A 25683-nucleotide genomic window follows, 5' to 3' on the forward strand; every position below is an offset into this window, starting at 1 on the left:
TAGAAGACATTCAAAATGGATGACTATTAAATTCACTTGCAGTTACACAATGAGGTTAGTGCCTGTAATTACACTTGTGAATGTGATGCTTCTGCTTATGTCATGATCACATTATCAACAACAGAAATCCTGTTGACTCCATGACTTGAATATTTTTTTAATAAAGTTTGACATTTATTTTTTTAATTTTTATTTCCTCCTTATTTTTCTTCCCCTGGCCAAGAACATAAAGTTAAATGAATTCCCAAGGCACTCATCGTTGGCTCATAATTACAGGACGCTAACAATGTTAGCCTACTTTCATTGCATTATATCTTCTGATACTTCTTTTCCATCTTCTGAAATCATCAAATGAGGTGATTTTTTCCAGAAAGCAAGTTTCATCAAGATACATGGTATAGGGTACCGTTAGTGTCTTGATAATGTTTTCACAGTGCCCCTAGGCCAAAAGAAGTAACTGAACAGCTCTGTTGAGTAATTAGGTCTAAGCCACTTAACAGTAGTTAGCATAGTATCTTGACAGATAACTGCTGTGTTTCCCCAACATTTAAAATATCTGGCAGTATCTGTATTCACTGTAGTGCTCCTGTTGGGAAATATATTCTCTTTTGGGAAAAAAAAAATCTTCATTTAAGTAATTTGCTTCATTCATAAATATTAGTATGTGTTCATATTAAGTTATTCATCATTAGGAAAATTAAAACATGAGTGCAGATAATTCTATGAATCAGAAAACATACAGAAGTAAGCAAAATTAATTTTCAAAATATACTCTAAGGCCTTGCTTAGATTCTGGGATGAGGGCAGCTTAGTTTTTAAAATCTTTCTGAATTCCCACATAAAAATAGATCAACTGGGTAGCAAAACCCAAACCATGAAAACATTTATAACAAAACTTGGTGATGAGGTATCCCCATGAACCCTCCCAAATGTAAGCAGATGAGAAATAACCAAAAAACCTACGTGTATCTGTTTCAGTACATAAGAAGGTAGAGAAAAGCATTGGGGTATCTTGCCTGAGAATAGAAGCACCTCGGAGTGGTGAACAACCAATTTTAAAGTGATTATCCAGTTTGAAACTGGGAGAGATGTTGCCCACCTGTATATTAGATCTGTGTAAAGGACCTGTAGTGAGGCCTAATGTGAGCAGCCTTGCTCTGTCATCTCTCAAGATTGGCCTACCAGTGCTCCCTTCCAGGATTCTGCTGAGAAGTTTCTGGGAATAGAATCATGATTGAGCAGGATAGAGACAACAGAGACAGAGGAAAGAGAACCTCTAGATAAAAATGAGAGAGGAGGACAGAGCCAGAAAATCTCAGAAAACAGCCAGATAAACACACACACACACACACACACACACACACACACGTGTGCATATGTATATATATGTGTATATACGTGTGTATATATGTATATATTTAAGAGATCTTGAACAGGGGAGAGGGGCAGTGGGAGAAGGGAGAGAGAGACAGAGAGAGAGCATCCTAAGCAGGCTCCATGCTGAGCACGGACCCCAGCGTGGGGCTCCATCCCATGACCCTGAGATCATGACCTGAGTCAAAATCAGGAGTCTGATGCTCAACCCAGTATTTTTTTTTTTTTTAATTTTTTTTTCAACGTTTATTTATTTTTGGGACAGAGAGAGACAGAGCATGAACGGGGGAGGGGCAGAGAGAGGGAGACACAGAATCGGAAACAGGCTCCAGGCTCTGAGCCATCAGCCCAGAGCCCGACGCGGGGCTCGAACTCCCGGACCGTGAGATCATGACCTGGCTGAAGTCGGACGCTTAACCGACTGCGCCACCTAAGCGCCCCTCAACCCAGTATTTTTAAACGTTACATGAAAACAACCGAAGAGAGGGGCGCCTGGGTGGCTCGGTCGGTTGAGCGGCCGAGTTCGGCTCAGGTCATGATCTTGCGGTCCGTGGATTCAAGCCCCGCGTCGGGCTCTGTGCTGACAGCTCAGAGCCTGGAGCCTGTTTCGGATTCTGTGTCTCCCTCTCTCTGACCCTCCCCCGTTCATGCTTTGTCTCTCTCTGTCTCAAAAATAAAACGTTAAAAAAATTAAAAAAAAAAAAAAAAAAAAAAGCAACCGAAGAGGGAGCTTGATGAAGTTAGAAGAGTATTTTGAACCAAGCCATGTTCTCAAAATTCAGGAAACTTAAATTCACAAAAGCCCTTTCAAGAATATTTTTAGGAGTGTTTTTAATAATTTTGAGTACCTCGACAGTGTTCATACTGATATGACATTTGACGTCAAAGTTTTTTTGTTTGTTTTTTTTTTTAATTTTTTTTTTCAACGTTTATTTATTTTTGGGACAGAGAGAGACAGAGCATGAACGGGGGAGGGGCAGAGAGAGAGGGAGACACAGAATCAGAAACAGGCTCCAGGCTCCGAGCCATCAGCCCAGAGCCTGACGCGGGGCTCGAACTCCCGGACCGTGAGATTGTGACCTGGCTGAAGTCGGACGCTTAACCGACTGTGCCACCCAGGCGCCCCGACGTCAAAGTTTTTTTAAAGAATTTATGGAGGCTGTGTAAGACATTTCCATATTGAAATCAAGTAAGTGAAGATATTTTCCCATATCTTTAAAAAATTTTTTAATTTTTTTTTTTTTAATTTTTGAGAGAGAGAGACAGACAGACCCTGAGCAGGGGAGGGACAGAGAGAGAGGGAGACACATAATCTGAAGCAGGCTCCAGACTCTAGGCTCTGAACTGTCAGCAGGGCCTGAACTCACTAATGGTGAGATCATAACCTGAGCCGAAGTTGACACTCACCAGATGGGCTGAGCGACCCTGGTGCCCCTACACTCAATTTTTTTTAGATTGATTATTGTATCCATTAATGTTGCTAAACTTTTTATTCTTATAATTTATCTGCAGGTTCCTAAGGAGTTTTCATGTGGATAAGCATATCATCTGGAAATTGCAGTTTTGATACTTTTATTATTTATAACTTGATTTCTGAACTCACTAATATTTCTGATACATTGTTGAAGTGTTAATAGAAATCTTTTGTCTTATTTCTTGTCTTAAAAGCTTTAAGTTGTCACCAGTATGATATTTTCTGCAGCAATTTTTTGGCGTGGATATACTCTATCAGGATAAAGAGATTTTTTTCTGTAGCCCCTTTTTCATATTTAAGATTGTTGACTATGTCCCTTTTCTCTTTGTCAGCCTTGCTACAGATTTGTCATTTAAAATTTTTCAAACCTATGAGATTTTTCTAGTTTTCTAGCTGTTGCTGATTTCTCATGCAGTTTAACTGTAGCTAGAGAGTGTAGTTAGTATGATACCACTTACCTGTTTATGAACTTGGAACAAAATGTGTATTGATCGATTGGTGGGTGTATTGCTGTTTTTCCCATTAGATCATATCTGTTAATCTTGGTGTCTGTGTCTTCTTTACCCACATATTTGCCCATTATTATTCACATATTATCGTTATTCATTCCTTTGTTTAGATCTGGATTCTATCATATTTTTTCTTTAATTATTATATACATTCTTGTGTTTCATGTGTGATAAATCCAGCAATTGGAAATTGCTACAGATCATTCTTTTTTTTAAATTTATTTTTAATGTTTATTTCTGAGAGAAAAAGAGTGTGCGTGCATGAGTGGGGGAGGGGCAGAGAGCAAGCAGGAGACACAGAATCTGAAGCAGGCTCCAGGCTCTAGGCTCTGAATTGTCAACACAGAGCCTGATGTGGGGCCTGAACTCATAAACTCATGAACTTGTGAGGTCATGACCTGAGCCGAAGTCGGTTGTCCAGCCAATTGAACCACCCAGGCGCCCATCTGGCAGATCATTCTTAATGTCTTTTGTTTCTGCTGGTTTTCACTTGTGGTACCTTGTTTCCTTGTGTGTGTGTTGCACTATTTCATGTTTCTTAGCTGTGGGAATTTGTTGAGGACTAGGTGGAAGGACATCCCCCAAGGGGATTTGATTTGCATTTGCTTTTGCCGGTGCCTAAGAGTCTACCAGTCCAGGACCGGTTAAAAATAAAATGTTACCTTAGGTTGCAGTCCATATAGGTAGTGTGAATTCAGGCTGGTTTATGGCTGTTGATTCTCAGAAGAGCTTTCCTTTACCTCTTTCTGCCTAGCATCAAAATCATGACATTCAAGTGCTTTCTTCACTAAGAGGTTATTACAATTATGGTATACCCTTTTAAGGTACTTGCTTTTTGAGAAGGTCTTTTAACAGCTTTCCTACCTTGGGCAAATTCTCCTTTGGGGATATAAGCTTGTGTCTTTGAACTCTAGCTTTTACTTTGTTTTGAGGTGCTGAATTTCCCTTTCTCCCTTAACAATTCATTTAAAAATAAAGATGTAATCTCTGTGTTAGTTTTCACTGATATTTTGTTCACACTGTATCTGCATTTGTGAATAAGGTCTGGCATATGCTTAGTGAATATTTGTTGATTGGCTGAACCAATACTTCATGGAACATTTTTAAGTTGGTTTTGAGTGGAGCATTTTGGTTTTTGTGTATAGTATATCCTAGTACCAGAAACATGATCTTAATCATTTTCTAGGTCTCAAGTGAAATTTCACTTCTTACGGGAAGCATTTCTTGCTTCTATTATATATTCTCATTGTTCATTGTAATTTGAGGGGGCTTATTATTTCTGCTTTTTATCATCATCCATAATTGAAAACATCCCTTCCCATTCTTTCTTTTCTCTTTCCATCCTATCTTTTCCCTTTTTTCTCCTCTTACAACTTTTTTTCTTCCCTTTCTTGCCTGCCTCCTTCAGTTCCCTTTCCTTTTCCCTCCTTACCTTTCTTTTTTTTTTTTCTTTTTTTTTAATGTTTATTTTTGAGACAGAGAGAGACAGAGCATGAACGGGGGAGGGGCAGAGAGAGAGGGAGGCACAGAATCGGAAGCAGGCTCCAGGCTCTGAGCCATCAGCCCAGAGCCCGATGCGGGGCTCGAACTCACGGACCGCGAGCTCGGACGCTTAGCCGACTGAGCCACCCAGGCGCCCCCCTCCTTACCTTTCTTTATATTGTCATTTTCCTTTCACTTGGAGAACTTTTAAAGTTTTTTTTTTATTATGTGTAACCTAGGCAAAATTATTTAAAGTAATTAAATTTTTATTTAAGGAATGACACATGTTGTGGTTCCCTACACAGCCTATCATCTTGATTCTTCCAAAGTTTATAATCTTAAAGATAGCTCTTTTAAAAAGAACTTTTGCTTAACCCACAATTGTCATGTCCGTTAGTCCACAGTTCTTTTAGTTGGGCTTCTTTGATCGCTACTTGAATATGAATATCCGCATGACATACTACAAAAACTTCCAACCTATAATCGTTGGGACCCAATTTCATCAAGCAGTTTATTTTAGGGCCACATTTAGAGTCAGAGTAAATGGATATTTCTGGTTCTCAATTTCAGACATCCTGTACACATGCATAAGTTCAAATTGTATTTACTCCTAAACTATCACACCCTAGAATAGTACAGATCTTTATATCTTTCTAGATATAGATATAAAGATCTTACATCTTTCTAGATATACCAATTACTAAGATTAAAAAAAAAATTGGGGGACCTGGGTGGCTAAGTCGGTTAAGCGTACGACTTTGGCTTAGGTCCTGATTTCACAGTTTGTGGGTTCAAGCCCTGCATCGGGGTCTGTGCTTACAGCTCAGAGCCTGGAGCCTGCTTCGGATTCTGTGTCTGTCTGTCTGTCTCTCTCTCTCTCTCTCTGCCCCTTTCCCTCTCATGTTTTGTCTCTGTCTCTCAAAAATGAATAAACATTAAAGAAAACACTTTTTTAAAATTGACTGTTAGGTCTTTTATAGTATCTCTGTCAAGTACCTCTTTCCTACATATCTAACAAGTAGTTCTGTGCTTATAGCAAACCGCATTTTTACTCTTTGAATTATTTCTGACAATGTGAGTCTACAGGATAAAGAGCTATCAGGAAAGACCTTAACTAAAAAACATTTTTGTGGGGCGCCAGGGTGGCTCAGTCGGTTAAGCGTCCGACTTCGGCTCAGGTCATGATCTCACGGTCCATGAGTTTGAGCCCCCCGTTGGGCTCTGTGCTGACCGCTCAGAGCCTGGAGCCCGTTTCAGATTCTGTGTCTCCCTCTCTCTCTCACCCTCCCCCGTTCATGCTCTGTCTCTCTCTGCCTCAAAAATAAATAAACGTTAAAAAAAAATTTTTTTTTAAACATTTTTGTGATGCCTTTCTGATAGTGATGGATTCTTTCACATTTTTTATGTCTGTAATAGTCTTTATTTGATCTTCATTTTTGAAGGATTTTTTGCTGGGTATGGAATTAAAGATTGACAGGTTTTTTGTTTTGTTTTTAGTATTTTAAAGATTTTGCTCTAATGTCTTCTGGCTTAGATAATTTCTGACAAAAAAAAATCTGTCATTTTGTTTTAAGTTTATTTATTTATTTTGAGAGAGAGAGAGTGCATGTGCAAGTAGCAGAAGGGCAGAGAGGAGGGAGAGAGAGAATCCCAAGCAGGCTCCACACTGTCAGCACAGAGCCTGATGCAGGGCTTGAACCCAGGAACTGTGAGATCAGGACCTGCACTGAAATCAAGAGTCAGATGCTTTTAACCAACTGAGCCACTCACCCCCTTGTGGGGGGGCCTTTACATAATCCTCTTTACATAACATAACTTTTTCTTTCTGGTTAGTATTAAGTTTTTTTTTTAATGTTTATTTATTTTGAGAGAGAGAGAGAGAGAGGGAGAGAGAGAGAGGGAGGTTGCTGGGGAGGACAGCAAGAGAGGGAGAGAAAATCCCAAGCAGGCTCAATGCTGTCAGCCATCAAGAGTTGGATGCTTAACTGACTGAGCCACCCAGGTGCCCCAGTATTAATTTTTTTTTTTTATCACCGGTTTTACAGATTTTGATTATGCTGTGTCTTGGTATAATTTTCTTCATGACTCATGTGTTTGAAATTTATTGAGCCCCTTGAATTTGTGCTTAGAGATTTTATCAAATTTGGGAATTTTTTATCCATCATTTCTTTAAATGTTCTCTCCCTGTTTTACTTTGGCGACTCCGATTATACGTATAGTAGATCACTTGAAGTTGTCCCACAGCTTACTGATGTTTTAAATTTTTTTCTTTCCTCTGTGTGTTTTTTTTTTTTAGTGTTTTATCTAATTTTGAGAGAGCACAAGTAGGGGAGGGGCAGAGAGAGGTGGACAGAGATCCGAAGCAGGCTTTACTCTGACAGCAGAGGGCCTGATGAGGGGCTTGAATTCGTGAACCGCGAGATCATGACCTGAGCTGAAGTTGGACATTCAACTGACTGAGCTACCCAGGTGCGCTGTTGCCTGGTAGTTTTTGTTTGGATGCCAGCCCTTGGAAATTTTACCTTTTTGGTGCTATATATTTGTATTTTTGCTAATATTCTTGAGCTTTCTTGATGACAGAATGTAGTTACTTAGAAGCTGTTTGGGCTCTTTGATACTTCCTTTTTTTTGTCTTTTAATTTTAAGGTGTTTTACACAGAAACCCAGTAGCCTTTAGTCTAGGTCTAATTTTTCCCAGCTGTACTCTTCTGAGTATACTGTACAATGCCTTGTGAATTATATTTTAATACTCTGACCTGTGGGAACAGGCCTGTGTGAGCCCTGGAGGTTGTTACCACTCTTTTTCTAGCCTCTTTGCTCCATGCATATGTTGATCAGTGCTTAGCTGAAGCTTCCAGAGACACCTTGTTTGGGTCTTTAGAACTCATTTTCTTTGCAGCTCTCTTCTGTCTGGTACTCTCTAGCCTTTTCACACCAGCTGCCTTGGCCCACCTAGACTCAGCTACACTTACTCAATTCGCGGTGGACATTTCTGAGTTCCACCAGGGCTCCCTCTCACTGCACTGGAGCCCAGAAACTCCTCCAGTCTATAAGCAAGGCTGTTTGTAAGCCTCAATTTACTCTTTTCTCTTCTTTCAGGGGTTGTCTTGAGCTGCCTTATGTTCTATGTCTAAAAACCATTGGTTAATATATTTTATCCTTTTTTAAAATTTGTTTCAGGTGAGGTAGGAGAAGACCATGTTCCTACTACTACATTTTGGTTAGAAGTACAGATTACAAGATTTCATTTTTTTTTTTTTTTTACTTAAAAAAATTTTTTTTTCAATATATGAAATTTATTGTCAAATTTGTTTCCATACAACACCCAGTGCTCATCCCAAAAGGTGCCCTCCTCAATACCCATCACCCACCCTCCCCTCCCTCCCACCCCCCATCAACCCTCAGTTTGTTCTCAGTTTTTAAGAGTCTCTTATGCTTTGGCTCTCTCCCACTCTAACCTCTTTTTTTTTTTTTTCTTCCCTTCCCCCATGGGTTTCTGTTAAGTTTCTCAGGATCCACATAAAAGTGAAAACATATGGTATCTGTCTTTCTCTGTATGGCTTATTTCACTTAGCATCACACTCTCCAGTTCCATCCATGTTGCTACAAAGGGCCATATTTCGTTCTTTCTCAATGCCATGTAGTACTCCATTATGTATATAAACCACAATTTCTTTATCCATTCATCAGTTGATGGACATTTAGGCTCTTTCCATAATTTGGCTATTGTTGAGAGTGCTGCTGTAAACATTGGGGTACAAGTGCCCCTATGCATCAACACTCCTGTATCCCTTGGGTAAATTCCTAGCAGTGCTATTGCTGGGTCATAGGGTAGGTCTGTTTTTAATTTTCTGAGGAACCTCCACACTGTTTTCCAGAGTGGCTGCACCAATTTGCATTCCCACCAACAGTGCAAGAGGGTTCCCGTTTCTCCACATCCTCTCCAGCATCTATAGTCTCCTGATTTGTTCATTTTGGCCACTCTGACTGGCGTGAGGTGATATCTGAGTGTGGTTTTGATTTGTATTTCCCTGATAAGGAGCGACGTTGAACATCTTTTTCATGTGCCTGTTAGCCATCCGGATGTCTTCTTTAGAGAAGTGTCTATTCATGTTTTCTGCCCATTTCTTCACTGGGTTATTTGTTTTTCGGGTGTGGAATTTGGTGAGCTCTTTATAGATTTTGGATACTAGCCCTTTGTCCGATATGTCATTTGCAGATATCTTTTCCCATTCCGTTGGTTGCCTTTTAGTTTTGTTGATTGTTTCCTTTGCTGTGCAGAAGCTTTTTATCTTCATAAGGTCCCAGTAATTCATTTTTGCTTTTAATTCCCTTGCCTTTGGGGATGTGTCGAGTAAGAGATTGCTACGACTGAGGTCAGAGAGGTCTGAGGTCAGAGAGGTCTTTTCCTGCTTTCTCCTCTAAGGTTTTGATGGTTTCCTGTCTCACATTCAGGTCCTTTATCCATTTTGAGTTTATTTTTGTGAATGGTGTGAGAAAGTGGTCTAGTTTCAATCTTCTGCATGTTGCTGTCCAGTTCTCCCAGCACCATTTGTTAAAGAGACTTTTTTCCATTGGATGTTCTTTCCTGCTTTGTCAAAGATGAGTTGGCCATACGTTTGTGGGTCTAGTTCTGGGGTTTCTATTCTATTCTATTGGTCTATGTGTCTGTTTTTGTGCCAATACCATGCTGTCTTGATGATGACAGCTTTGTAGTAGAGGCTAAAGTCTGGGATTGTGATGCCTCCTACTTTGGTCTTCTTCTTCAAAATTACTTTGGCTATTCGGGGCCTTTTGTGGTTTCATATGAATTTTAGGATTGCTTGTTCTAGTTTCGAGAAGAATGCTGGTGCAATTTTGATTGGGATTGCATCGAATGTGTAGATAGCTTTGGGTAGTATTGACATTTTGACAATATCTATTCTTCCAATCCATGAGCAGGGAATGTCTTTCCATTTCTTTAAATGTTCTTCAATTACCTTCATAAGTTTTCTATAGTTTTCAGCATACAGATCTTTTACATCTTTGGTTAGATTTATTCCTACATATTTTATGCTTCTTGATGCAATTGTGAATGGGATCAGTTTCTGTATTTGTCTTTCTGTTGCTTCATTGTTAGTGTATAGGAATGCAACTGATTTCTGTACATTGATTTTGTATCCTGCAACTTTGCTGAATTCCTGTATCAGTTCTAGCAGACTTTGGTGGAGTCTATCAGATTTTCCATGTATAATATGTCATCTGCAAAAAGCGAAAGCTTGACTTCATCTTTGCCAATTTTGATGCCTTTGATTTCCTTTTGTTGTCTGATTGCTGATGCTAGAACTTCCAACACTGTGTTAAACAACAGTGGTGAGAGTGGGCATCCCTGTCGTGTTCCTGATCTCAGGGAAGAAGCTCTCAGTTTTTCCCCATTGAGGATGATGTTAGCTGTGGGCTTTTCATAAATGGCTTTTATGATGTTTAAGTATGTTCCTTCTATCCCGACTTTCTCAAGGGTTTTTAAGAAAGGGTGCTGGATTTTGTCAAAGGCCTTTTCTGCATCGATTGACAAGATCATATGGTTCTTATCTTTTCTTTTATTAATGTGATGTATCACGTTGATTGATTTGCGAATGTTGAACCAGCCCTGCATCCCAGGAATGAATCCCACTTGATCATGGTGAATAATTCTTTGTATATGCTGTTGAATTCGTTTTGCTAGTATCTTACTGAGAATTTTTGCATCCATATTCATCAGAGATATTGGCCTGTAGTTCTCTTTTTTTACTGGGTCTCTGTCTGGTTTAGGAATCAAAGTAATCCTGGCTTCATAGAATGAGTCTGGAAGTTTTCCTTCCCTTTCTATTTCTTGGAATAGCTTGAGAAGGATAGGTATTATCTCTGCTTTAAACATCTGGTAGAACTCCCCTGGGAAGCCATCTGGTCCTGGACTCTTCTTTGTTGGGAGATTTTTGATAACCGATTCAATTTCTTCGCTGGTTATGGGTCTGTTCAAGCTTTCTATTTCCTCCTGATTGAGTTTTGGAAGAGTGTGGGTGTTCAGGAATTTGTCCATTTCTTCCAGGTTATCCAGTTTGTTGGCATATAATTTTTCATAGTATTCCCTGATAATTGTTTGTATCTCTGAGGGATTGGTTGTAATAATTCCATTTTCATTCATGATTTTATCTATTTGGGTCATCTCCCTTTTCTTTTTGAGAAGCCTGGCTAGAGATTTGTCAATTTTGTTTATTTTTTCAAAAAACCAACTCTTGGTTTCATTGATCTGCTCTACAGTTTTTTTTTTTTAGATTCTATATTGTTTATTTCTGCTCTGATCTTTATTATTTCTCTTCTTCTGTTGGGTTTAGGCTGCCTTTGCTGTTCTGCTTCTATTTCCTTTAGGTGTGCTGTTAGATTTTGTATTTGGGATTTTTCTTGTTTCTTGAGATAGGCCTGGATTGCAATGTATTTTCCTCTCAGGACTGCCTTTGCTGCATCCCAAAGCGTTTGGATTGTTGTATTTTCATTTTCGTTTGTTTCCATATATTTTTTAATTTCTTCTCTAATTGCCTGGTTGACCCACTCATTCTTTAGTAGGGTGTTCTTTAACCTCCATGCTTTTGGAGGTTTTCCAGACTTTTTTCTGTGGTTGATTTCAAGCTTCATAGCATTGTGGTCTGAAAGTATGCATGATATAATTTCAATTCTTGTAGACTTATGAAGGGCTGTTTTGTGATCCAGTATATGATCTATCTTGGAGAATGTTCCAGTGCATTCGAGAAGAAAGTATATTCTGTTGCTTTGGGATGCAGAGTTCTAAATATATCTGCCAAGTCCATCTGATCCAATGTATCATTCAGGGCCCTTGTTTCTTTATTGACCGTGTGTCTAGATGATCTATCCATTTCTGTAAGTGGAGTGTTAAAGTCCCCTGCAATTACCACATTCTTATCAATAAGGTTGCTTATGTTTATGAGTAATTGTTTTATATATTTGGGGGCTCCGATATTCGGCGCATAGACATTTATAATTGTTAGCTCTTCCTGATGGATAGACCCTGTAATTATTATATAATGCCCTTCTTCATCTCTTGTTACAGCCTTTAATTTAAAGTCTAGTTTGTCTGATATAAGTATGGCTACTCCAGCTTTCTTTTAGCTTCCAGTCGCATGATAAATAGTTCTCCATCCCCTCACTCTCAATCTAAAGGTGTCCTCAGATCTAAAATGAGTCTCTTGTAGACAGCAAATAGATGGGTCTTGTTTTTTTTATCCATTCTGATACCCTATGTCTTTTGGTTGGCGCACTTAATCCATTTACATTCAGTGTTATTATAGAAAGATACGGGTTTAGAGTCATTGTGATGTCTGTGTGTTTTATGCTTGTAGCAATGTCTCTGGTACTTTGTCTCACAGGGTCCCCCTTAGGATCTCTTGTAGGGCTGGTTTAGTGGTGACAAATTCCTTCAGTTTTTGTTTGTTTGGGAAGACCTTTATCTCTCCTTCTATCCTAAATGACAGACTTGCTGGATAAAGGATTCTCGGCTGCATATTTTTCCTGTTCAACACATTGAAGATCTCGTGCCAATCCTTTCTGGCCTGCCAAGTTTCAAAAGAGAGATCAGTCACGAGTCTTATAGGTCTCCCTTTATATGTGAGGGCACGTTTATCCCTTGCTGCTTTCAGAATTTTCTATTTATCCTTGTATTTTTTTAACATTTATTTATTTTTGAGACAGAGAGAGACAGAGCATGAACGGGGGAGGGGCAGAGAGAGAGGGAGACACAGAATCGGAAACAGGCTCCAGGCTCTGAGCTGTCAGCACAGAGCCCGACGCGGGGCTCAAAGTCACGGAGCGCGAAATCATGACCTGAGCTAAAGTCGGCCGCTTAACCGGCTGAGCCACCCAGGCGCCCCCAAGATTTCATATTTAAAAATTATATTTTTGTTGAAAAGACAGATGAGAAGTCTTTTCTGACAAAGAGAACAAGCTTCTGTGTCAGTGTTTAGTTAAGGATTGAATACTTTCTGTTGTGTAAGTATTGTGTAGTATATACACAGAAAAACTAGACCTTTTCTCAGCACTTAAGGCCACTTGGAAAGACACATAAAACATGACATGTCAGTAAATATATTACAGCTCACATATGGAGTCATCATAGCTGTGATTCTCTTTAACCTGAAGCAAACAATTGCATGATTTCTCTTGAATTCCCTTACTGAAGATTTCCTAGAATCTGATAGACCCATAAATACAGCAGCCATTTCTCTTCTCAGGTGAGGTAATAATTTCACTGGTATTTCTAGTAAAATATGTGTTCTGTAGTATTATCTCTTTATTGTTTAACCTGGCTCAGTAAACTAAAGACAAAATAGTACATACATATGCTAGTGAAAACTAGGAAGATATTTTTTCAAAGATAAAAGGAAAAAAAGATCTTTCTCATTTAGGGCCAGAGATGCCAAGAGAGACTGGGACATATGAAATTTTAAACCTTTTCTAGCGGAATAAAGGCAATGTAATAAAGCTGAAAGAATGTGATTGTTAGAGGAACAATTTTGAGACATTGTTCTTCACTTTCTACCTGTATTACTTTCAACCAGTTAGGTAAAGTCTTTGACACTCTTGATATTTAAGAGTGAAATCTTTAAAAGTTGAATGGTTTCCTTATAGAAACATTTCAGTTAACAAACAGTATAGAAGAATGAAAATAACAAATCACCATTAGAGCATCACAGTAATAGATGCGAGCAATATCCATGGATGAATGGTATAATTAGTAGGCAGAAATTTAAGGATGAACAGATACTTGCATGCTCTCAAAGAATTTCTTTCAAAACATTCATTGTTTAAAATGGGAAAATAGTAATTTACAGATGAGAAGACTGGTGGATGCACCAGCTTAATCAAGATCAGAGTTAATCACCTATAATAAAACATATTACCATCATATGCACTCATGTATATATCCATCATATAGGATACACTTGAGAAGGACACATTATCTCTGCAGTGAGGTGGCTTTAAATATGTATAACCTCTATCTAGTCATGAGAAAACAAGACATACCCACAATGCAGAACACTCTATGATGTACTTAATTAACATTAATGTAACTAATGACATCAGTGTAGTGAAAGGCAAGGAAAAACTGAGGTAAAGTCCAAGGTTGAAGACTGAGGAAACCTAAATGTAATGTGGATCCTGGGATAGAAGAAAAGACAGCAGTGGAAAAACTGGTGAAATCTGTATAAAGTTGTTTAGTTAATAGTTAATTTCTTAGTTTTGATACTGTGGTCAAATAAGATGTTGCCACTGGGGAGAGTGGGGCATATGGGAACTTGGTACTATTTTTGCAACTGATGTGTAAGTCTAAAATTATTTCCAAATAACAGGTTTTTAAAAAATGGTGACTGGGGCGCCTGGGTGGCGCAGTCGGTTAAGCGTCCGACTTCAGCCAGGTCACGATCTCGCGGTCCGGGAGTTCGAGCCCCGCGTCGGGCTCTGGGCTGATGGCTCAGAGCCTGGAGCCTGTTTCCGATTCTGTGTCTCCTTCTCTCTCTGCCCCTCCCCCGTTCATGCTCTGTCTCTCTCTGTCCCAAAAATAAATAAACGTTGAAAAAAAAAAAATTAAAAAAAATAAAATAAAATAAAAATAAAAATAAAAAATGGTGACAGTGTTTGTGAACAGAGCTTGTTAACATGTAGTTGTTAGTCTTTTTGTTGATAGGTGGGGACCTCATTTTGATAGTGTGTGACATTCTTTTCTGTTGAGCAGTTTCATTTTTCCACAGAAAATACAAGTTTGAAGGTGGGGTAGAGGGCTGTTCTTACATTTGATTGGTAGTGTTCTGTAAACAGGTTAAGGAAAGAAAGCTGAGGATTAAACTTACAGTTACAAAACGTAAGTCTTTACTTCATCCTTCAATTTTCAGGTCCATGTCTCACCTTTTACCTGCACTTTGGCTAAGTATCAAAATTTAGAGCCTATCCACTTGGGTTTTTTCGGGAGAACAAACCTTTGGTAGCTTATTGGAGTTGCAAGGCCTGGGTACTCTTCATGATAACTGCGATACGGAAATATCTTTGACCTGTCTAGATTCTATAGGCTCCACCCTCCGTGCATCAATTTGAGGTAAAAGTAATCATCTTATGGAGGTATTGTTCTGATTAAGTGAGGAGGGAGACACACACACACACACACACACACACACACACACACAGTGCTTTGAACAGTATTTATCATTCGGTAAGCATTCAGTACTTATTAGTGCTTACTTTGTAACACGCCCACTGTAGTAGACTGTTCAGGCAATGCACTGTTTGGCTGACTCCAAGGAGTTATATTCCCACGGACTACAGTGCAACCCAGTGGCTCTAAGTAGTATAATTCTTCCAGTGCGATTCTGTGATACAAAAGAGACATGCCTTATCTCTTGATACTAAACTGTAAGTCTCAAATACTCTCAAAACAGCTTTTAAAAAAAGGTAATCTAACTTGAGAAAAAAAAAAATGAGGAAATGGAAAAAAAGTGTTTTTAATCTCCCAGTCCTTATCTAGTACTTCTCATCGTATGGCACTCTAACCACTGAAGGTTTCTGGTAGTCTGTTAGATATTTTGGAGGTAGTTGTCAATTTCATTGTGAAAAGCCATAAAAACAATTTCATTCATGTTTCATAAATGTAAGTTTTAACAGTTTTTCAACATAATCCTGTTACTTTTAAAAGTAATTGTTGTGTTCATAAAATTTTTGCCCTGTGCTGTAAGCACTACATTGGTCTGTTAGTGTCAAATAACACTCAGGTAATGGCATGCATGGAATAAGATGAGGACATCTTCATGTTCTTTGTATTCATGTGTAAGGCACAATTCCAGATCTTGAGACAAATGAACAGACAAAAATTTCTGTTCTGATGGAGCTGACGTTTTAGAACATAGGAAGACATTAAACAAAATAAATAAAATACGTTATATATTATTTGTTGATAATGTTATGGAGAAAGAATAGAAGGGAGATAGAGAGTGCCTAAGTTGGGGAAAAGGGTAGTGCAATTTTTTTTTACTTAGAGGTTTTTTTTTTTCTTTTTTCAAAAATTTTTGTAAAGTTTATTTATTTTTGAGACTGAGAGAGATCGAGCATGAACAGGGGAGGGGTGGAGAGAGAGGGAGACACAGAATCGGAAGCAGGCTCCAGGCTCCCAGCCATCAGCCCAGAGCCCGACGCGGGGCTCTAACTCACGGACCGTGAGATTGTGACCTGAGTTGAAGTTGGACGCCCAACCGACTGAGCCACCCAGGCACCCCAGAGGTTTTTTTTTTTTTAATGTTTTTATTTATTTTTGAGAGAGAGAGAGAGCGAGAGAGCGAGCGAGTAGGGGAGGGGCAGAGAGAGAGAGGGAAGGAGACACAGAATCCGAAGCAGGCTCCAGTCTCCGAGCTGTCAGCACAGAGCCCGACGCGGGTTCGAACTCACAAGCTATGAGATCATGACCTGAGCTGAAGTCAGACACCCAACCGACTGAACCACCCAGGTGCCCCGGTAGTACAATTTTAAATAGACAGGGAAGTCCTCACTAGATGACTCAATACCTGAAGTTGGGGTGGGTAGGAAACCATATAGATACATATCTAGGGGAAAAGCATTGCTAGAGGATAGAAATGCAAAGGGCTGGAGACAGGAGTGGGGAGTAGTGTGGCAGGAACACCACAAGAGAAGGGGAAATGATAATAGATTTAGAAGTAAGGGTGAGTTAACTAAGGCTTTGGAAACCATAGTAATGGTGCAGAAAGCCATTTTAAATGTCTTTCCACCTCCATTCCCTTTGATTTCTGATGTTCCTTTATTCTGAGCATCAAATGGATAAAGTATATAAGAGTAGAAATGTGATATCTAGCACATAGTAGATGCTTACTGCATGTTTATTGAATTAATTTATAGGGCAAGAGAAGTATTTTAAAGGTCTTATGTTCCCTTGCTGAAGGAATACTTTTTCATTTTTAACTGCTTCATATAACATCATTTTTCTGATACTTCTTTATATTTAGCTTACAATTTCAAAATATTTGTCATCTTCAGTAATATTATTGAATAGGTGTTATCTTTAAATAACTTAAGCATCTATTTTTATTAGCCTTAGTATTCATAATAGAATCTAGCCTTTTCTGAATCAATAATTCACTTATTATAAAACAAAGATTCACATTTTTAATGTGAATAAATGAGTTTATTTATTGTGAATAAATCATATTTCTTTTAAGTCCTCTATTTAGATTGATTTCTTTAAGTCTTTAAGTTTTTCTCTTTGTCTAGTTTGTTTCAGGTTATTTTAATTGAAGTTTCCTTACTTGTTTTTATCAGAGGGGGGCATTTTTAAGAAATTTGAATTTGTTGAGACTTATTTTGTGGCCTAATATATGTGCTCTCTTCTGGAGAATGTTCCATGTACATTTGAAAAGAATGTGTATTCTGGTGTTTTAGGATGGAATGTTCTGAATCATTTCTTCCCAAGGAATATACTTCTACCAAAAGGTATCTCTGGTTTTTAAAAAGTTCACTGATCCACTTTTAGGAATTTAAATACGTTCATGTAATCTAGCTGTCATTCTGCTGGTTGATGGTGTTAATGTGTATGATAGTCTAAGATTTAATGTTGAGTGCTTAGGAGAACAAGAAAAAGTGTACGAGGAATGAATAGGCAAAGTATTTTCACATAGTGTCTTAGATGGTTTCATGATCATCAGGTGAGCCCTGTCCTTTCATTTTCTGAAAATGTGTGTAAATTTATAGAAAGCTTTTTTGCCCCCTGTCCTTTTGTTGATTCATACTTTGAATCAGTCTCAGAGATGATTCTGGGGTTGGGAATAATGAAGATGTGAACCAGGGAGTCATAATGTTGAAACTGGACATTCAGATATTTATAGCAGGATTTCCTAATTTTTCAAAGAGCAGAAGAATCCCATTGTTTATCATGTACTGGTTGGACTCCTTTCTTATCGTTTGCTGGAGATTGAACTTCAGAGCTATGGTGTCAACCCTGCTGTAGTATCTCAGGGGAGCTCCTAGTGTGGGGCTGGTGTCATGGTTCACCCTCCAACCTTTCCTTCTTCACTTCAGCTCTGAGCTTTCCAATGCCCAGAGTAGCAAATGTTGAAAGAAGTTGCACAGGTAAGTATGTGGTGAGCAAGTCTGGAGGGAAAATGGTACTGTCATCAGTATTTTGAGGGTAGAGATTGGGCCATTTCACCAGTGAATCATTTTTGTTAGTTTAAAAATTTGATGTTTTTATAAATTATTTTTCTCATAAATTATTAAAAGTCTAATATCCTAAGAAATGAGTTTGCTTTTTGCTAGTTACATGTGAAATAGAGAAAACCTTAGATTGAATAAACTATTAATATAATAATATAGAGGAAGTTATTAGATTTTTTTTTAGAAACTTCATAATTTCCATAGTGTATAGTAGAACCAGAAAATTTATTTTCAGAAAAGAAGCTAAGTGGGGGAGGCATAAATTCATAGACTTAAATTTTTGCTACATGTAATTTGGTCTCAGAATAAGGCAGGTTTTAGTTTCCTTTCCCTAGCTTTAGACATGCTGTTCTTCTGATTGTCAAGATTTTAGGCAAGTAGCTGTATTTTTAATATCTGTAGGAATAGAAACTTCAAATATCTTATTCCCTGAAATTTAGATAGGAAGACTGGAACATTTCTACTATCTATAAGTTTGAGATTAACACAAATGAGTATAGGAGCATTAAAGGCATAGTATGCTACAAAAGCTCAGCAAAGATTTGTTGAATGAATAAGTTCACCATATTTTGTGTGTGTGTGTGTGTGTGTATGTGTGAAATTCTAACACTTTTTCTGCCTGCATTGTACTGAAAATAATCTAACATTACAGATTTTTTCCTCTTAATGTATGATTATTAGAAATAATGTTATAGCAATGTAACCCTAGGTCTATACTACTCTGCTTATTAATACTTATATCCTTTTAGGCTCTTCTCAGAAAGCTTACAAAAATTGTTTCTTTTATTCCCCCAGATCAGTCCTGTATAAGTCTTATTCAAGTGATTTGTACATTCTTTTGCACGTAAACAAGATATTCAAAATTATATCCAGGAAAAAGAGACTTAATATGGCCTATGGTTACTAACAGTTCTTCAGAGAAAGTGTGTCAGGCTTACAGAGATTGAGACACCCAACTATTTGGTACTTCAGGTCCTCAAAATACAGAACCCCCAGCAATTTATCTCCCCTTTTCTTTCCTTAAATTCTAGAGTTGTTTGTTTTGTTTTTTTCTTAAATTTATTGGGAACCTTGTAGAAATAGAGTCCCTTAGCAGAGCTGACCATACATCCAGTTACTTCCTGATTTCCCTTCCTACCTTCTTTATTTGACTGATCCTCCCTCTTAAGGTTTAAGATTGGTTTAAGATAATCATTCTCATTCAAAAGTTTCCTTTATGCTTAGAGGATTTGTTTTGTATCCTAAATGTAAAGATTTTTACTGTTGTATGCCCTTTCACTTGTACATGATAAATTTACATCCTAATATTTGAGGATAAAATACTGCTTATTTTAATTTTAGGACCTATTGTTTCTTCTGTGGATTAGCACTTTTTGAGTTATTAAAGTTTTGTTTTACGATGATGCACTTTATGTTAGTGGTTCAGTTTTCAGTCTGTATAAGGCATATTGATAATAGGTGATTTTAAGATTTTGGAAAACCACAAAATCTGTTTTTTCAGTTTGATGCATGCACAACATATTCTCCCTAGATCAAAGTCAAACTGATAGAAGCATTTATAGACTTTTGGTAACACTCTTTAGAGAATTTGTAGGATTTGGGGAGTACATTGTAGGAGATGGTGTTACATGGGTTTTGGTAATACCTGAGTAAAGCAGCTTCAGACTCCAGATTTCATTAGATAGGTTTTGGTTTAAGAAGAGTGATGTGTTCTTTTCTCTCTCTTTGCATGCCCTCTCCATTGTTTTTTTGGATATGAGCTTACCCTGTTTTTTGTTTTTTTTTAATCGTGTTTTTTTCTTTCCTTTTTTGGATGAGACCTCTTACAAAATATTCCTGTAAACCCTGGAAGGACTCTGTGCCAGAATATTTACTTAGTCTCCAAAATAATGGTTGTGGATACATTCATATAGGCCCCTGGTTTTTTGCTGTATCACATTTCCAGCCAGGGTCATATGTACCCTGTGCATCTACCTGTGAACTGCCTTTTCAGTATTCGTTAAGACTCTTACTGTTCATTTATTGGGCATTCTGCATTTGCTGAAACAAATGAATTGCTTTTATTTATTTCCATGTTCTTGGTTCAAGTTGATGAATTTAGAAATTCTACCTTTGAAATGTATCTAAGCCTTTACTTAGATCCATCCTAAGCAGATTCATAAACTATTCATTATATATTTGTCATATTGTAAATACCAAGCCACAGCATTCTAAAAAAGTTTTTTTTTAATTTTTTAATGTTTATTTATTTTTGAGAGAGAGTGTGAGTGGGGGGTGAGGGGGCAGTGGTCAGAGAGAGATGAAGACACAGTATCCGAAGCAGGCTCCAGGCTCTGTGCTGACAGCTCAGAGCCCAACGCAGGGCTCGAACTTGTGAACCGTGAGATCATGACCTAAGCTGATGTCGTTGCTTAACCGACTGAGCCACCCAGGCACCCCAAGCCACAGTTTTCTAAAACTAGTAGGAATTCATGAGTAATATGTTTCTTTATTTTTATTATTTTTTTTAATGTTTACTTTTGAGAGAGAGAAAATGAGACACAGAATCTGAAGCAGGCTCCAGGTTCTGAGCTGTCAGCACAGAGCCAACATGAGGCTCGAATTCACGAACTGTGAGATCATGACCTGAGCTGAAGTCTGATGCTCAACTGAGCCACCCAGGTGTCCCGAATAATGTTTCTTATATGAGAAGAAAAAGATATTTGTTCTTTTCCTAAAGATATTCAGATACTAATGTCTTTGTTTTTTGAGAAGATAGATTTTTTTTCCAGTGTATATCCTTTTCTCCTTTATTTAAGCCCATTTCTTTTTTTAGTGTCTTTCAGGAATGAAATAAAGATTATTTATAGTAGTTGTGAAGCAGGATTGGGAGCTCACAATCCTGTTACCAAAAAATATTCCTAAAATGAAAATTCCTTGGGTTATAAATATTTGTAGGTTTTCACCTGTAATATTTGATATAGGAATATTCTAATTTCATAAAATTTAAGCAGTCTCTCAGTGAGATTTGACTAATAAGCTTTTCTCTCAAATGGGTGATAGTAAAAATACCAGATTATTTTCAGATATTATGGCTTCTCATGATTGGTTTCTTTTTTTTTTTTTTTTAATTTTTTTTTCAACGTTTATTTATTTATTTTTGGGACAGATAGAGACAGAGCATGAACGGGGGAGGGGCAGAGAGAGAGGGAGACACAGAATTGGAAACAGGCTCCAGGCTCTGAGCCATCAGCCCAGAGCCTGACGCGGGGCTCGAACTCCCGGACCGCGAGATCGTGACCTGGACGCTTAACCGACTGCGCCACCCAGGCGCCCCTCATGATTGGTTTCAAATATTGATTGACTACATCTTGATAAAGTAGGTAAATATTAATGGAAATTGTGATTTTCATTAATTTCTGCTCATTTTGTAGACAACAGAGAATTTGTGTGTATATGTATGTGAAGTGTTTGATGCTAGTGAATACAGAATTGGGAGGGAAATGTAAAGAAGTCAAATTCTGTATTCAGCAATCAGTGAATTAGTAAAATCTCCATTAGGGAAACTATAAGAAAGGAACAGTCTGTCCCATTCTCTCCCCAACCCTCCCCACCACGGCACTGTATGACTTACATTTGGCACTCATTATCCTTTATAATACAAGGTAGGAACAAATTCTGTTGCTAGAAATAAAAAAAAAAAAAAAATTCATGGCTATGGAAAAGTCACCAGACTTTAATGGTGTGAAATAGTTGATTCTGTGATGAGACACATGGATCAGCATGTTAAGCAAAACTCCTGGCTACATTAGAGAGAGAATCCACAAGAAAAAGTTGCCCTTAGGGATTTATTTTTATTTTAACCCATTTTATACATGTTTTCTACACATTTAATGCTACAGTATCTATTTCAGTAGTTTATAGTGAAATTTAGAGATATAATCCTATTTCCTTGAAGGGTTCACTGATTTAGAAAGTACTTAAAAATATTGGTTCATTTGGAATATGGAAACTGATTACTTTTTAATTGGTGTAATAGTGTTCTTTTAAGCATAATTTTATTTTAAAATTAATTGAACTTTTCTCTAAAATAGGTGCAGTCAGTTTGGTAGTGACTGGCTTTTGTTTCATGTACCCCCAGTCAGTTCATCCTCATTTTTCTGCTAAAGAGATCTTTTTGACATGCACAAATATTTAATTGTGGCATCCTCCACTTATATTGTTCTCTGCAAAATAAGCACCCTCCCCTTTCTGCCCCTTACTCCTTTTCCCGTGATGAAGCTTACAGTTTGAGGAGAATACTCACATTAAACTATTAGTTGTATATGTGAATATCATTGTACTATAGTGGTTAAAAGAGGAAACTCTAGGAGAATGCCTGGATTCATATCCCATCTCTGTCACTTATCAGAAATGGAACCTCAGGAACATCAGATATGTGACCTTGGGCATATTATCCAACTTCTCCACTTGTCACTTTTCTCATCTAAAAATGAGGACTACTCAAGTAAATACTTGATTACATAAGTAGATACATTTTATAGCATTTAGAATATATTGCCTGGCACATAGTAAGCAGTCAATAAAAGTTCTTTTTATTATTGTATGATTATAGTTATGGTAAAGTGTTTTCAATGACCGCATATCAGGAGTTAGATCTAACTTAGTGTGAAAGTTTCAGACGGGAGAAAAACGTTCTAAATAGAGGTATCAGCATATACAAAGATGCTGAGTTGGAAAACATCTTGTGTTTGAGTAAGTGAAGGTGTGGCAGCAGTTTAGTGGTGACCGGGACCTGTAGAGAGAGTTAATGTCAGGGAGGTTACATAAGACCTTACTGTTATTATTTTAGGAAGCTGTTGAGACATTTCAGTTAGTAGGGCTACAACAATTAAGTTTTTATTTTAAAACCCCACTTGGAAAAATAAATAAAAATTCACTTTGGCTGACGTGGGAGACTAGATTAGAGGAAATAAGTGGATTAATAAAGATCTGTTTGGAGGACATTAGAGATGCTTGTGCTAGGAAAGATATGGGTAATTTTAATAAATATTTAAAAGTTAGTCTAATCATGGGGCGCCTGGATGGCTCAGTCGGTTAAGTGTCTGACTTTGGCTCAGGTCGTGATCTCACAGCTCGTGGGTTCAAGCCCCGCGTCAGGATCTGTGCTGACAGCTCAGAGCCTGGAGCCTGCTTCAGATTCTGTATCTCCCCCTCTCTCTGCACCCCTGTTCCCTACTCATGCTCTGTCTGTCTGTCTCTCTCTCTGTCTCTCAAAAATAAACAAACATTAAAAAAAAATTAGAAAAAAATAAAGTTAGTCTAATCAGCTTGAGTTTTAATTGTTGAGGATCATAGAAGTTACAGATGGTAGTTTTCAGAGGTGAACATGAGTGGGAACAACTGAATGACTCAAATTAGCCTGAGGTGTAAGTTTAGTTTAGGCTTTTGAGATCATTACTGCTGCAAAGTTACGTTAAGATCATGATCTCAGGAATCTTGGTCTCTGTCCTCTAGGTAGGGGAAATTAATGAGAGATGAGAACAGGAGAGTGGCAGTCAACATACTGGTTATTAGTATGATACCATAATAAAGTGTTAGTCTAGAGAAGTCTAGCTTAGTTCATCACTTAGATTTTTATACCTGGTTTTCCTGTGTACGCTCTTGCCCTCTTTTTTTTTTTTTTAATTTTTTTTTTAATGTTTATTTTTGAGACCGAGAGAGACAGAGCATGAACGGGGGAGGGTCAGAGAAAGGGAGACACAGAATCCGAAACAGGCTCCAGGCTCTGAGCTGTCAGCACAGGGCCCGACGCGGGGCTCGAACTCACGGACCGCGAGATCATGACCTAAGCCGAAGTCGGCCGCTTCACCGACTGAGCCACCCAGGTGCCCCACGCTCTTGCCCTCTTAACCTGGCATTGAAGTCCAGCCTACTTTTTGTTGCTACCTATCACTATCCTTCCAGACATCTTCTGTGTTGGCTATATTGAAAATTTTGTTTCCTGGGCTTTGTCTCACTTCTGAGCACTTGCACATGCTGTCTCCTATGCCAAAGTTTGCTTCTACCTCCCACTCCACACACTTCAACTTTAAAAATTTTTTAATCAAGTCTTTGTTCCAACATTAGTTCTTCTATAATGAAATCTTTGTTTCCCTCAGACAGTTAGATATCCCCTTGTGTTCCCAAAGTACCTGTGCAGATTTTCATATTGTAATTGTTTATTTACAGGTATGTCTCCCATCTAGACTATGAGCTTGTTTAAGATTTGGAACTATTACTTATTCAGCTTTTGTGTTCATTTGCACAATTTTTGGTATAATTCGTATAGTATTCCCTCAGCGTGTTTGTTGAAATGTGAAAGCAGACCAGTCAGGAGGTTAAAATGAACTAGTCTGGAACTTAAACCAAGATGCTGATAGGAAGAATGTGAAATCCACTCTGAAGGAAGGCTAGAATTTGGATGTACAGAACAAAGCAAGAGAAACTGACTTGGAAAATCAGTTTTAAGTATTACTGATTTAGTTGATTAATTGTACTCAGGGAGAAATGTCTAGGGTTACTTTAAAATTGGCTGCTAGAACCTTGAGTTAATCCTGAAGATAGATTTTGAAATCAACCTACATTTGTTTGCTGTCAAGAAAAGGACCGCTCTGCCATGAATGGGTTTCTGTCCCTGGGAATAGGATTTCATGCCTGGGCCAACATTTCCCACCATTATAGAAACAATAAATGATTTCAGAGTAAGTTCCTCTCCAGAGGCCTTGCTGAAGGAAATTTGTGTAAGATTAAATACCATCCTGCCTGGGATATGATCAGAGTCTATTTTTCACCCTTTCCAATGTTTTTTTCTTGTATATGCATATACACATACATACACACATTTATTTTCAAGTTTTCATTTATAAAGTGTCCTAGTTTTGTTTCCCTGACTTTTAAAGAAGCTACAGGCCTTTCTTCTTATTCCTTCTATCTTTAATTGTCATTCATCCCACCTGGGTCCACTTTCCTAGCCTTTAAAGTTACTGTTTTAGATTATCTCAAGTTTGGGGTTTTGTGAATTCCTTTTTTGTGATTATTCTGATTTTTACTGCATTTGACTTTGAAGTACCGTATTTAAATGTTGAGAGTGTCATACCTTAGGACTTCAGAGCTAGTCCAAAGTAAATTATGAAGTATACTGGGAAAATCTAGCCAACCTGGTGCTTCCGTTTTGCCTGTCACTTTAATCCCCCTCTCTCTACTCCTGCATTTTGAGACCAACTCTTTTGAGGGGTGGGGGTGGGTGGGAGGGGGGGTGTTAGGCTGATAGAAAGGATTAGTGTAAGCTATTCTGTATATACTTTCTGATTAGTTCTTGTGGAATCAAAGGAAAAGATAAAATAATTAAATGTTTTAGATGTGTGTTCAAAAAAGGCTTAATAAACTGCTTTTGCTGAATACATATGTCATATCATATTCTTTGTTGGTAAAATCTCACTTTTTACTTCTCCTTTGCTGTAACATCTGGTATGAAAGTCAGGAGAAAAGAAAGTAGATGTAAGTCTGCGATATGTTTACTTCAAAACTGACAAATTGTATATACCAAAGATTCTAACAAATGTCATATAATGTAAATTGTAGTATGAT

General features: G+C 37.9%; 1 protein-coding gene across 3 annotated transcripts in view; it reads left to right on the plus strand.

Annotated features, from left to right (window-relative positions):
* The window catches only part of CNOT2 (CCR4-NOT transcription complex subunit 2), a 133692-nt gene that overhangs the window by 58192 nt on the left and 49817 nt on the right, over positions 1 to 25683 (plus strand). The window lies entirely within an intron of this gene.

Source organism: Prionailurus viverrinus, chromosome B4, assembly GCF_022837055.1.
Source record: "Prionailurus viverrinus isolate Anna chromosome B4, UM_Priviv_1.0, whole genome shotgun sequence".
Taxonomy (NCBI): Eukaryota; Metazoa; Chordata; class Mammalia; order Carnivora; family Felidae; genus Prionailurus; species Prionailurus viverrinus.